Raw genomic sequence first — 15,928 nt, 5'->3', positions numbered from 1 at the left:
AGAAAGAGCAAGAGAGAGAGAGAGAGAGAGAGAGAGAGAGAGAGAGAGAGAGAGAGAGAGAGAGAGAGAGAGAGGGAGAGGTAGAGAAGGAGAGAAAAGGGGGGAGCAGGCAGATTTTATAGAGCTGAGTCACTGCAAGGCTGTTACTTCTGCAGCCCCCTCCCCCACGTAAACTCATGGAGCTTGGCTCCATCTATTAATTCTCTTTTCTTTTTAAGCCGCTCTGTTTTTTTGTTTGTTTTTTTATATTATTTTTTGTGCTCTTATGTTTTCCACCATCGTTCACTACCCTTGTTAAGGATTTATTAATACGCATGGATTTTTTTCAGTTACATTACACGCATGTTATAGAACCACAATGAACTGCTACACAATTTTAGATTAGATCAGATTTTGAAGTGATTGTGATTTTTATAGTATATAGGCAAGTCCGATTTTAAAATCGCACAGCTTCAGTGTAGTACCTCCATGTACCAGAATATATGGGGCAGCACTGAGCTGTAAAAGATGCAAATGTAGGGTATTTAAGAGCAGGAAGAAGAGGCAGAGAAGGTCCTCAACTAAGCTCCACTAAAAGTCATCGTTCCCATAAAATTGAGAAAATTTCGTGACTGTGAATATTGTTGTGTGCTATATTAGAATGTTTATATAAATTCAAATAAGTAGCGGTTGTTGGGTTTTTATAATTACTATAATATGGATGCTAACAGTCACTGATGGTGTAGCATCCACACCCATGGGCAATTTAGAGTCTTCAATCAACTTACCATGCATGTTTTGGGGATGTGGGAGGAAACTGGAGTGCCCGGAGAAAACCCACACAGGCACGGGCAGAACATGCAAATCCCACACAGGTCAGGCTGGTATTTGAACCCCACTCCTCAGAACTGTGAGGCAGAGGCGCTAACTAATCGTCACCGTGCCACCACATCTACCTACTAAACCTAACCCTAGTGAACAAAGTTATATGTTTTGGGTGAATAATTTGGTTATAAAATGCACATTTGATTCTGTTTTGTTTTATGATCAATTTATTGGTCAACCTCAACTGATAGTTCATTTGTTCTGCTCTTCATACTCAACATGTATGTCATACTTGGGCGTCACCAACTCCCGGAGAGAAATTCCTTGTTTTTTATTAGATACTTGGCCAATAAAGCTGATGCTTGTTTTATAAGTAAACAACATGAAGCAAGCACTCTTTGCACCTCATTTGGCCAACTGGGCCAGCGAGTATAAGAGCAAGGATTACCTTAAAAAATGTTTTAATAAGATTAAGTGTGTTTAAGTGTGGGATTAAAAAAGATTCAAAGTGGTTCTCAGAGTGTATGTACACCATGTCATGTTCCTGCCGCTCCAGCCCGGGCTGTGCGGGTGACAGTGCGGTTGAGCTGATTGGGTGGCGCACACCTGCGCCTCATGTGGGCTGATTATCCGGCATATTTATATGACCCCGATAACGACTGGTCCGGGCCAGTTCATGAGCTTCATGTCCTGTTCGAGTACTCCCGTATCCCAGATTGACAACCCGTGTGTACCGACCTTCGCCTGTTCTCCGACCAACCCCGTAAGCCTGACTCCTTTGATACTTCTGCCTGCTTTGATCGTTCTCCCGTGTACCGACTCCTGCCTGCCCGCTCACCTGCTCTCTTCGCCCGACGTCCCAACTACCGCTGCTGCACCTGACTGCCTGCCCGATCCCCGACCACGAAATAATAAATGTTTCTCCCCGAACTACCTTGCATCATCCGAGTCCTGCATTTGGGTCCTACTCCCGTTCCGATGGGACGCGACACACCACAGTATTAAAATGCATCGTAACTTTAGCATTACTTAGCTGGTAACAGGTAGTCAATATTACCAATATATTATCACTACTCCTGAGTTATAGCTTATTTATTTATTAGCGTTATAGCTTATTTATTTATCTTTTTTTGTAACCTTCCTGACATTGACCAATGAATGAGCGGTGGTCCTTTGTGTCAGTCATAGTGTATTAGCTCTGCATTCTTGGAATTTTGGCTGTACAAGTAGGATAGAATAGTAGCTGGTTGTACAAGGTTTTATGGAAGGAAAAAAACAGTTGAGAGAAAGCAATGGAAAAAGGACATTTGTAAGTTTGGGCTAGACTGGTGTTAGAAGCATTTCAGAATTGTGGTATTAGACCAGTACTTCTCAAAGTCTGGACCACTAGTTGTCTCACTTATCTACTGTAAATGCATCTGTGCATCCATCCATCCATCCATCCATCCATCCATCCATCCATCCATCCATCCATCCATCCATCCTCCATCCATCCATCCATCCATTTTCTCAGCTGCTTGTTACAGTGAATAAAATACCTCAACCAATTACAAAAAATGAGGTGTGATACAAATCAATACTTTGTAAAGGTTTCCAAGTGCCTTTTGCAAGCCGTGCGTAGCATTAAACACCAAACACACAGTGGCGAGCTCAATGAAGGTGACAAAACTAAACTAGGACATCCTCGATCCAGCTGCAGTGGATCTGATGTTAATGAATGACTATTCAGAAAAAAAAAATCAGTTGACCAATAACATTTCTCATAAAGGTACATACACAATCTTTTCTGTTTTTCACCCACAGCAAGGCTACCTTAGAAGTGAAATGTGCACATGGTAGTGCTATTAGGAAGGCGAGGCAGTACACCGTTGTCTATCCCTCCGTGCTGGAGCTGGTGAAGAATGTTAGACTGGACAATGTTAGCAGGGCATTTGGTTTAGTCTGAAGCATTATTATTATCAACAAACGCTCAGCCCTACTACTTGACTGTGTCTTAATGTTGGTCCGTGTTGCATGTCGAGGTAATTGCTTTTATAGCTGGTACTTGGTGTAAAAAGTTCAAGAACCAACATATTAGACTATAAGAGTGGCAGAAAGGCCATACTTATGGCTTGAAACCATTTTTTTTTTTACTTTTTTGCTCAGTCACGCTTTCACAGTTCAGTGCCATTCTATTCTCCTACAGCCTCCCACCTTCCCTGTGAAGTCTAATTCCGAATGAAATACAGCGACTCAGCAAAGAGAGGGAGAGGGAGAACAGAGTCTGCTGCAGGCTCGATAATGCTGCCGCTAAGCTTCTCCTCCGCTTGCTTGCGTTTTGCCCGTTGACCGGTGTGGAAGCATCGCCAAAGTCTAGCTTTCCATCCTCTCACTTCCCCCTGACACCTTTCTCACACATATACGCCCCCCTGCTTCCCTCTGGTGCAAATACCTTTGGAACTTCAAAGGCCTCCCATAATAATTTAGACAGTCTCCTCAATCTCTACAAAATGGGAAGATGCAGCCAAAAGTTCTGTTGGCTGTAAAGTCAAGGGAATTGTGAAGAAACTTTTAACATTATGAACAGAAATGTTTGAGTGATTAATGTAATGTAATTGCCTCAGTTCTGCTGTAATGTGTAATGGTGAGTTTGCAGGTCTGGCTCACAGACAGCAAATCTGGGTTCAAATACTTTCTTTGTCAAACCTTGATCATTTGTACTTTTACTGTTCATGAGTTTCTCACCCACCCTCTTGAAGTTTTTTCTTTTTTGATGAGATTACAATTCTTTACGACTCTTTCAATATTTCTTTTGTCTAATGTTCATGTTTTATTTCATTTACTCGTTTGGCGTATATTATTTACTATACCAGGTATTTCGTTCTTCCTGAGGAAATTCCAAATGGTTACTTGTTACTTATGCTTTTTACACTGAATCTTTTTTGTGTTTTCAAAATTGCTCGTTGTCACACATAGGGGGCTCTGTGGTTTTAATGTGTGTTGCACATGCAGTATAACTAATATAAAAGCTATTCTGCACAGCCAAATGAAACAAATCATAGATATTGAGTACTATCTTCATTTTTTGTTGTTGTTGTTTGTTGTTTTTGTTAATCAATGTACTTGCACAAATGTGGCCAACAAACACACCTCTATAGTGTCACGGACGAGACTCGGGGGTGGACCCAAATGCACGACTCAGATGAGAGGTATATAGAAGTAAATATGTGCCACCAGGATTTGAATTAAAAATGCCACTGAAAATTTTCTGTTGTAAAATCACATTGTTATTTCAAGGTGATCACATTTTCAATAGCTGTATTTCAGTCGAACTTTTCAATGTTAACTAATTTGCCAGATAAAAAAAAATTCAACCTTTAAAATTCAAACGGGATATTTTCAGTCTCCTGAGATTCAACTGGCGAAAATTCGCTGTCTGAAATTCTCTAAATCTAATATATAAGTCTAAATTCAGTGTTAAGAAGGCAGAGTTACTTCAGGTCAGAGCCCAACACCCACCCGATACTTTCTTAGTCACGTGACACCACATACTAAGAAAGTGTAACTTTACGTCAGTCATAGTGTATTAGCTCTGCATTCTTGGAATTTTATTATATATATATTATACATGACAGTTTCCTGTAAAATAAAAGATTGACTTTAGCTGTTACAAAACTGCCATTTTAATCATAAAGCCTATAAAGTAAGGAATTTTGTGTTTGGTAAATTATTTCTTTGTTGTCACTTCTTCTTGGTACTACAGCTTATGTTGTTGGAATTCCTGTTTATGATCCTTTTAAGTTGTGCCGCATTTATAAGGATCATGTATTAATTTAGGAAAATGTCGCAAATGAAAGTTTTGAAGAATTATTTGAGTACAGTTTGCCAAAGCTTCTCTGGGTACACCAAATATCTTATTCTGCTGTTGCTATTGATTCTTGTATGGATTCTAGTAGACTGGACAATAGAAATTTGATGAAACCAGACTTTTATTTAACAATCAGGTGACTCAATCACGTGCGACCGAACCACCCCGAGTCGCAATTACCTGCTCTTCATGCTGGTCAACAGCCTGGTCGCATGCTGCTGTGGGACGGCATCCAATTGTTCAACCAGGACTTGTCACAAGTCAGCTAACTGCTGTTTGTTGGGGTTGAATTCATGACAATCCAATTCTCCCCACTCCCAAATTCTATAACGGTGATCTTCAAAGTGCGATGCAAGTACCACAAATGGTTATGCGGGGTCTCTCTCTTGGTATGTGAAAGAACCACTGTCTATATACAGTTCAGTTGTACTTACCTTTTTTGGTAACTTTGCATTTAATCAAACTTTAAAACCCCACTGACATCCCTATATACATTGTAAAATAGATATTTTAATGAAAAATACATATATTATTCACTTCACTGTCTATACGAAAAAATAAATATGAGCGGAGAGCGTGTCATCCATGAGAAAATTGCGAAAGTCTCATTCGACACCCAAGTGGTAGCCATATTGCCTGCAACGTCATCAGCAGATGATACACTGGGACATTCACCACTGAAAACACAGTGGCACCTGCTATGGGACATGAAAGCTCTTTTCGAAGAAGAGAACATCTCATGATCGATTGAAGTGACTGGGGTAATATTACCCTATTGTTTTGAGCCATATTTAGATGATATGTGAATCACTTGTAACTAACAACAGACTCCCCAACAATATGGCCGGGATGTCTCATCGTGGTGCCACCGTGCGCAGTGGATGATGCGCTGCCGAAGCCGTGCTCGGCGGATACAGTGCCAACGGGCACATCGACACATTTAGATCCCCTGACTTACGTACGCGGATTTTTTGTCGCATTCTGGGAGGATTATGTCACCCCCCCCAATTATTGTTTTTTTTTTTTAGTGGCTCTATTCTATATCTACCTGTCATTTGGAACCCACAAAGCTCTCGTCCTTTGTACCTGTGCAATCCATTTTCAATGATGAACCAGGTGTTTTGGAAAAGTATGAATAGTAAATCCATCCTCCCGATCGTTCGAACAATATCCAGCAATACAACGAGCCAGCATTTTGGCTAACACAAAGGAACGAAGGAAAGGTAGCTCACCTTTCAGCAGGTAAAACTAGTTTAAACACACGAGACCACCTGAGTGTGCTCCTGCTGACAACGTCACTTTCTGCTCCTGCTCCAAAACTTACTCGAGAGGATTTTCATGGCGGGAGTTACAAAAAGCCATATACGTCAAAATCATGTTGTGTGGGGGAAAAGCGGATAGGTCCATTCCGGCTGACTTTTTTTAAAATTAAAAACGTACTAAAAATCGTGCTTTTCGTTTCAGTGAGGCTTTAAGCACGGTGCTATTGTTCAAATTGTGCATCTTGAAGTCTATCCGAGCTGTCAACGGGCAGGAGGCAGGGTACTGCTCACCAGCCAATCGTAGGGCACAAGGAAACAGACAACAGTCGCACTCACAATCACACGTTGGGGCAATTTAGAGTCTTCAATTAATGCATGTTTTTGGGATGTGGGAAGAAACCAGAGTGCCTGGAGAAAACCCACGCAGGCGCAGGGAGAACATGTAAACTCCACACAGGCGGGACCAGGATTTGAACCCCGGTCCTCAGAACTGTGAGGTCAATGGTTGACAGCTACGCCACCGTGCCGCGGTTGCAGAATCTCATTTCGATATTGCTGCTTAGAGATTGCCTCCAATGATGACAAAGCTCATTTTTCCAGTTAGGGAGATATGATTTTCAGCATGGCATCTTCTGTGACTATGCAGAATCTGGACTCATCACTGAGTCATTACATTTGCAGGAGCTTGAATGCAATTGAAATTATTTAATACTTGGATTAGAGGCCATAAATTATATTAGCTCTTGGTTTCTCATTATTGCTCATTCTAATTTTTGTCATTCTATGTGCTTTATCCTTTACTTTTGTCATTTTGAACTACTTTAAGTTTAAAATTAACCTGAACAAAACCAAATTGGAGTTTTTATTTCACTGACGATGTTATAGTCCATTCTATCAAACATAAGGCCCGAGGGCCAAAACTGTCCTACTAGGGTGTACAATAGTCAGCTTTCCTGCTTATTACAGAAATGCATGTTCCTTACAATTATGGCACCTTTAAAAAGTCTTTACAGGGGTGTAACATATTTTTGCCAAGATGTATTGTGACAACAAATAAAAAAATCTACCAAACACAAATCTTTGTTCTTTATGTGTTATGTTTATCTGGGATTCAATCACCAAAAAAGCATGAAGCTCAGGTCGCACAACTATCGGTACATCTTTAGTTCTCTGTTCGAAGCTACATTTCTCAACAAATTGATTGTTTGTCCTTGTCAGCACGAGACCCCTATTGATTCTGATTGATTGTGGATGCTCTTCTGGGTTAACATAATAAAATAGATTTATACTCTACAGTCTTGACTTCTCTCTCGTGGGCCATATTTGTTGAATGAATGAAATGAGAAGGTACTGGTGGCAGATTCACTGAAGCTAACTTAGACATGGCTCGCTGACCAAAAGGCTCATTTTCTCTTAAGTGATGGAAGTAGACACTGTCATCTCATCACATCAGGATCTTACTTACGTTTGAGGGCTTAGATTACAATTTTGGCAACCACACTTCGTAATTCATCAAACGTCTTGGGCTTAACTCATTTTTGTGTAAGAAGATATCACTATCTTGATTTTGGACAGTGAAACCTCCTCGTCATTCCAGTCAGAAGAAGAATTCAAACAGGACTTTCTGGTATTGTCATGAGGAACATGTTTGGGCGAGGTCCGCATTAATGCGCCATTCCTTAACAAGTAAGAAGTGCCTGCAAATGTGACAGGTTAAAGAATTTTGGCCGCATGTGTTCACATCAATAAAAATGATTCTTATTTTATTACTCTGCAAAGAAATTGTAACATACTGACAAGTACTGAAAAAGTACCACCACACATCGATAACTTATGGTAACTTACTGAAATACAACAGACATACAAAACACAATAATATACATTTAGAATATATTACCAAAAGTCACTGTTTAATTAGGGTACCCATGTAATCCATAACGTGGTACTTTAATGATAAACTAAATGACAGAAGTATTGTGACATTGCAGTGACATACTGTAATCCATTATGAAAGATGGTGTTACATTTAGGTGGCAATGCCATAATCCAAAATATTGTACTATAACAATAAATAAATTCACAAGAATTTGATAATAATAATTTATAAAGATAATAAATTATCGTTCAGGGACAATGTTCAATCTATCAAGCACACATAAGGCATTTTGCTCTCTGCTTTTACTTGACATGTTTAAAAATAACAGAAAATCATGCTTGATTGTGCTACGAAAAGTTGCTGGATAGTTTAAATAATATCTTCTTTTACTTTTGACTTGTCCAGTTAGGGGTCGCCACGGTGTGTCAGCTCTTTCCATCTAAGCCATGGGTGTCAAACATACGGCCCGCGGGCCGGATCCGGCCCACCTGGTGGTTTGGTATGGCCCGGGGAAGAAAGCTGCATTGTATAAAAAAAATATGAATTTTCTTTAAAATTTGTAGCTCTTGTATTATCCGCTTGGGGGCGCAGTGTTTTAGTACGTGCAGACAACATGAAAGCAACACTGCGGCGGAAGTAGGACCACCTTGACCTGGTAAAATTGAACGTCTGTACAGCGTTTATTGGCGACAATTGTATTATCTACTTTTCCGTTTGCCTCGCACCCTCATCAGCAAAATGTCTTTGTCAAAAAGGAGAAAAGTAGACACAGAGTGTCGGACTTTTCAAGAAAAATGGACATGTTCTTATATGTTCACGGAGGTGAATGGGAAACCCGTGTGCCTGGTGTGCCAGCAGCAAGTTTCGGTGCTTAAAGAATACAATATTCGGCGCCATTACGAAACTCAGCATGTTGAAAAATACAACAGTTTGCATGGAGAATTGAGAAAACAGAAGGTAAATGAAATGATGGCGCGTCTGAAGAAACAGCAATCTGTTTTCACCCGGAGCCGAGAAGCCAGTGATGGTGCGGTGAAAGCCAGCTACCTAATTGCGAGCCAAATAGCAATGATGGAGAGTTCATCAAAAACTGCTTGCTGACGGCTGCTGAAATTGTGTGTCCTGAGAAGCGACATGTTTTCGCCAATATAAGCTTGACAAGAAATACCGTGGCAGACAGGATTTTGGAACTCTCTGCAGATTTGGACCACCAACTAAAACGCAAAGTGGGGTCATTTGTGGCATTTTCTGTTGCGATTGATGAGAGTACTGATATCACGGACGTCGCTCAACTGGCCATATTCATTCGTGGAGTTGACAAGACTTTGAATGTCACAGAGGAGTTTCTCGAGCTGGTGCCGATGATCGACACCACAACAGCTGAGGACATTTGCAGCTCCGTCGTCGGAGCGCTGGACAGAGCCGGAGCGGACTGGTCACGCGCCGTAAGCCTGGCTACTGATGGTGCGCCGTCAATGATCGGTAAAAAGGCAGTTGTTGTGACAAAGTTCAGAGATAAAGTACAAGCCGCAAATGGGGGAGGTAATTTTTGGACATTTCATTGCATTTTGCATCAGGAGGCATTATGCAGCAAATCGCTAAGAATGGATCACGTCATGGAGGTGGTTGTCCGAACTGTTAATTTCATCCGAGCCGGAGGTCTCAATCATCGTCAATTTGACAGCTTTCTCAGTGACTGTAACATTATCCATGGTGTGCCTTATCACACGAACGTACGATGGTTAAGCAGAGGTGCTGTGCTAAAGCGCTTCTTTGATTTACGTGATGAAATCGGAAAATTAATGGAGAAAAAAGGTAAACCTGTTAAGGAATTACAATGCCATCTGTGGCTGCAGGACCTTGCGTTTATGGTTGACATCACTGAGCACTTGAATATTCTTAACAAAATGTTGCAGGGACGCAAAAAAATCGTAACACAGTATTATGACAGCATACGTGCATTCAAGTTAAAGCTCGGGTTATGGGAGACGCAGGTGGCAAGCGGTGACCCTGCTCATTTTCCCTGTTTAAAAGATATGTGCGCAGCAAGCGTTAATTCTGACGTGAAACGGTACAAAGAGAAGATTTCAGGGCTGTTGATGGAGTTTGAGAAAAGATTTCAGGTTTTTAGCGAACTCCAAACAGATTTTGCAGTTTTTCGCTCACCATTCACAGTCAAAGCTTCTGATTTGCCCGTTGCCATGCAACTTGAAATCATTGATTTGCAGTGTGATGTAGAACTGAAGGACAGATTTGCCTCTGTAAGCTCGGATACATTTTACAAGTACCTCCTACCAGGCTATCCCGCATTGACAGCACTAGCTGCTAAAACATTGTCCATGTTTGGGACAACCTACCTTTGTGAGCAAGTTTTCTCACTAATGAACATTAATAAAACAAAGCTGCGCTCAAAGCTCACACATAAGCATTTGAATGAGATTCTGAAATTGGCTGCTTCTCAGGACATGATGCCTCATATTGATGCACTTGTGCAGGATAAACGATGTCAAGTTTCAAGGGCAAATTCCAAGCAAGACGAATAATTGCTGTGAAAGTTATTCATTTGTTCAAATTGCTTTCCAGATGTTGAAAAACAGTGTTTTTAACTTCCACAAGGCTGGTACTAAATGTTTTTGGAACATTGTTACTATTTCTGTGATCGGTTTTATGTACAACACACTTAAATATATGTTTAACTGTGTAAAAGTGTTGTTAAAATTGCACATACTTTATTTATGTTCTTGTGTTATTCTCTTGTTCATAATATATTGTTCATAATGTAAAAGGAAAATTCTGTTAATAAACATTTTGATAATTTACTCATTCTTTGCACTAATTATTAGTATTAGTGACTAATACAAAGGAAAAAAGTGGGCTTATTGTTAGTTCTATGTAATTTTGCAATGAGTTTACTGGTTCGGCCCGCTTGATCTCAAATTAAGTTGTATTCGGCCCGCAACCAAAGGGAGTTTGACACCCCTGAACTAAGCCTATCTCGTGCATCCTCCTCTTTAACACCCACTGTCCTCATGTGTCTTCCTTCACAACATCCATCACCCTTCTCTTTGGTCTTCCTCTCGCTCTTTTGCCTGGCAGCTCCATCCTCAGCACCCTTCTACCAATATACTCACTCTCTCGCCTCTGGACATGTCCAAACCACCAAAGTCTGCTCTGTCTAACCTTGTCTCCAAAACATCCAACGTTGACTGTCCCTCTAATGAGCTCATTTCTAATGCTATCCAACCTGCTCACTCTGAGCGAGAACCTCAACATCTTCATTTCTGCTACCTCCAGTTCTACTTCCTGTTGTTTCTTCCCTTCCACCATCTCTAATCTGTACACCATGGCCAGCCTCACCTTTCACATAGAACACCAGACCGCTTGTACCCGTTTCTTTACTTCCTTATCACACTCACCATTACTCTGTATTGTTGACCCCAAATATTTCAAGTCATCTACCCTCACTATCTCTGCTACCTGGAGCTTCACTCTTCCTCCTCCACCCCTCTCATTCAAGCACATACAGTGAAGAAAATAAGTATTTGAACACCCTGCTATATTGCAAGTTCTCCAATTTAGAAATCACAGAGGGGTCTGAAATTTTCATCATAGGTGCATGTACAGTGTGAGAGAGATTATCTAAAAAGAAAAATCCAAAAATCACAATGTATGATTTTTTTTAATGATTTATTTGTGTGATACAGCTTCAAATAACTATTTGAACACCCGTCTGTCAGCTAGAATTCTGACCCTCAAAGACCTGTTAGTCAGCCTTTAAAATTCCACTTCCACTCCATGTATTATCCTGAATCAGATGCACCCGTGTGAGGTCATCAGCTGCATAAAGACACCTCCCCACCCCATACAATCCGTAAGATTAATACTTGAAACATGGCCAAAACCAAAGAGCTGTCCAAAGACACCAGAGACAAAATTGTACAACTCCACATGGCTGGAAAGGGCTACGGAGAAATTGCCAAGCAACTTAGTGAAAAAAGGTCCATTGTTGGAGCAATCATTAGAAAATGGAAGAAGCTAAACATGATGGTCAATCTCAATCAAAGTGGAGCCCGCTGCAAGATATCACCTCGTGGGATCTCAATGATCCTTAGAAAGGTGAGGAATCAGACCAGGACTACACGACAGGACTTGCTCAATGACCTGAAAAGACCTGAGACTACCGTTTCCAAGATGACTGTTAATACACTAAGACATTTGGTTTGAAATCATGCATGGCACGGAAGGTTCCCCTGCTTAGACCAGTACATGTCAACGCCCGTCTTAAGTTTGCCAATGACCATTTGAATGATACAGAGGAGTCATGGGACAAAGTTTTGTAGTCAGATGAGACCAAAATGGAACTTATTGGTCCTAATTCCACTAACCATGTTTGGAGGAAGACGAATGATGAGTTCCATCCCAAGAACACCATCCCTACCGTGAAGCATGGGGGTGGTAGCATCATGCTTTGTTGGTGTTTTTCTGCATGTGGGACAGGACAACTGCATTGTATTAAGGAGAGGATGACCGGGGCCATGTATTGTGAGATTTTGGGGAAGTACCTTTTTCCCTCTGTCAGAGCATTGAAGATGGGTCGTGGCTGGGTCTTTCAACATGACAATGACCCGAAGCACACAGCCGGGTAAACCAAGGAGTGGGTCCGTAAGAAGGATAACAAGGTTCTGGGGTGGCCTAGCCAGTCTCCAGACCTAACCCCAATAGAAAATCTTTGGAGGGAGCTAAAACTCCGTGTTACTCAGCGACAGCCCAGAAACCTGTTTGATTTAGAGAAGAGCTGTGTGGGGGAGTGGGCCAAAATCCCTCCTGCAGTGTGTGCAAACCTGGTGAACAACTACAGGAAACGGCTGACCTCTGTAATTGCACACGAAGGCTACGATACCAAATATTAACATTGGTTTTCTCAGGTGTTCAAATACTTATTTGCAGCTGTATAACACAAATAAATCATGAAAAAAATCATACATTGTGATTTCTGGATATTTTTTTTTTTTTTTTTTTGTAGGTTATCTCTCTCATAGTGAACATGCACCTACAATGAAAATTTCAGACCCCTCCATGATTTCTATGTGGGAGAACTCGCAAGATAGTAGGGTGTCCAAATACTTATTTTCATCATTGTATATTCTGTTTTATTTTAGCTAATCTTAATTCCTCTCTTTTCCAGTGCGTACCTCCATCTTTCTTATTGTTCCTGCGCCTGCTCCCTGCTTTCACTTCAGACCACAATATCATCTGCGAACATCATGGTTCAAGGAGATTCCAGTGTAACCTCATCTGTCACCCTATCCATTACACCGGCCAACAGGAAGGGACTCGGCGCTGATACCTGATGGAGTCCCACCTCCACCTTAAATTCTTCTGACACACCTATGGCACATCTCACTGCTGATCTTCTGCACTCATACATGTCGCCACACCAGACATACACATGCAGTACCACAGTTCCTCTCTTGGTACTCTGTCATAGGCTTTCTCTAGGTCTACAAAGACACAATGTAGCTCCTTCTGACCTTCTCTCTACCTTTCCACGAGCATCCTCAAGGCAAATTTTGCATCTGTTGTACTCTTTCTAGGGATGAAACCATACTGTTTCTCGCAGATACTTGCTTCTGTCCTGAGTCTACCCACCACTACTCTTTCACAAAACTTAATTGTGTGGTTCATCATCTCCTCTGTAGTTTCCGCAGTTCTGAATATCACCTTTGTTCTTAAAAATGGGGACTAAGATTTTCCACCTTTCTTCTGGCATCATCTCTCCCGCTACTATTCTATTGAATAAGTTGGTCAAAACTCCACAGCCACCTCTCCATATTGCTTCCTTACCTCTACTATTATGTCATCAGGACCAACTGTCTTTCCATTTTTCATTATGTTCAGTGTCTTTCTAGCTTCTCGCTTACTGATCAATGCCACTTCCCAGTCATTCACACTTGCCTCTTCTACTCTTCTCTCATTTTCTTCAATCATCAACTTCTCAAATTATTCTTAGCACACTACTGGCACCAGTGAACACATTTCCATCTCTATCCTTAATCACCCTTGCCTGCTGCACATCCTTCCCATGTCTATTCCTCTTTCTTGCCAACCTGTAGAGTACCTTTTCTCCTTCTTTCATATCTAACCTGGTGTACATGTCGTCATGTGCCTCTTGTTTAGCCTTCGCCACCTCTACCTTTGCCCTACGATGCATCTCAATGTATTCCTTTCGCCTCTCCTCGGTCCTCTCCGTCTTCCACTTCTTGTTCGCTAATCTCTTTCCTTGGATGACTTCCTGTATTTTGGGGTTCCACCACCAAGTCTCCTCCTCTTCTTTTCTACCAGAAGACACCCCAAGTACTCTCCTGCCTGCCTCTCTGAATACCTTGGCTCTCGTATTCCAGTCTTCTGGGTGGGCTTCCTGTCCATCTTGAGCCTGTCTCACCTTTTTCCAAAAAGGCACACAACATTCTTACTTTTTCAACTTCCACCACCTAATTCTTTGCTCTACCTTTGTCTTCTTAATCTTCTACCCGCTTCCAGAGTCATCCTGCATACCACCATCCTATGCTGCCAAGCTATACTCTCCGCCAGCACTTCCTTACAATCAGTAACCTCCTTCAGATTACATCATCTGCAGAAAATATAATCCACCTGCGTGCTTCTATCTCCGCTCTTGTAGGTCACTCTCTGTTCCTGTCGCTTCTGGAAATAAGTGTTCACCACTGCCAATGTCATCCTTTTTGCGACGTCCACCACCATCTGCCCCTCAAAGTTCCTTTGCTGAATGCCGTACTTACCCATCACTTCTTCATTGCTCCTGTTTCCTTCACCAACATGTCCATTGAAATCTGCTCCAATCACAACTCTCTCTCTGTCTGGGACACCCAGGACTACTTTGTCTAGATCCTTCCAGAATTTCCCTTTCAACTCGAGGTCACATTCTACCTGTGGGGCATAGCCCCGAATCACATAATACATAACACCCTCAATTTCAAATTTCATATTCATCACTTGATCTGATACTCTCTTCTCCTCCAAGACATTCTTGGCCAGCTCTTTTAAAATAACCCCGACTCCATGATAAAATCATTTAAACCCTGCACCTAAACTTCTAGCCTTACCCCCTTTCCACTTGCTCTCTTGGATGCACAATATATCAACCTTTTTCCTAATCATCATGTCAACTAACTCCTGTTTCCTGTCATACTCCCAACATTTGCATTGTCCCAACATTCAAAGTCCCTACACACAGTTTGTGCCTTCGCCTTCTCTTCCGACTTAGCCACTTTCCTCCTCTTTTTTGTCTTCGACCTACATTATCTGAATTTCCACCTACGCCTTGCAGATTAACAGTTCCGGAGGAGTGAGTAGGAAGCCCGGGCCATGAGCTAACCATTATGGAATTCGTGTGATGAACGCTTATATATGTTTGGTACAGTTTTACGCCAGATGCCCTTCGTGACGCAACCCTGTACATTTATCGAGGCTCTAAACTGGCCTCTAAACAGCTTGCACAATATTTTGCTGCCCAAAGGGCTGCAGATAGTAAAAAAAAAAAAAAAAAAAAAGTAGTTTAAAGTTATAGTTGTCACGTCCCATCAGAAACAGGGGTAGGACCCAAATGCAGGAACTCGGAAGACGCAAGGTAGTTCAAGAAAAGACACGTTTATTGTATGCAGAGGTCGGGGATCGAGCAGGCAGTCCGGTGCAGCAGCGGTAGTTGTGACGTCGGGCGAAGAGAACAGATGAGCGGACAGGCAGGAGTCGGTACACGGGGAAACAATCAACGCAGGCAGAAGTATCAAGGAGTCAGGCTTACAAGGTTGGTCAGAGAACGGACGGAGGTCGGTACATACAGGTTCAATCAGGAATACGAGAGTGCTGGAACGGGACATAAAGCTCAACGAACTGGCGGAGGACCAGTCGTCACAGGGTCCTATATATACAGGGGATGATCAGCCCGCATGAGGCGCAGGTGTGTGCCTCCCAATTAGCGCAGCCGCGCGGGCACCCGCACAGCTCATGCTGAAGCGGCAGGATCATGACAATAGTAAGCTAAAGTTATAGTTTAATAAACATGTGACTCCAAATTTCCTTTAAACCGAGTGAAAAAAATCTGTCCACGACATTGGTGTCAAA

This window comes from Syngnathoides biaculeatus, chromosome 23 (genome assembly GCF_019802595.1).
Source record: "Syngnathoides biaculeatus isolate LvHL_M chromosome 23, ASM1980259v1, whole genome shotgun sequence".
In the NCBI taxonomy this organism is placed as follows: Eukaryota; Metazoa; Chordata; class Actinopteri; order Syngnathiformes; family Syngnathidae; genus Syngnathoides; species Syngnathoides biaculeatus.
This window is presented reverse-complemented; position numbering follows the sequence as displayed.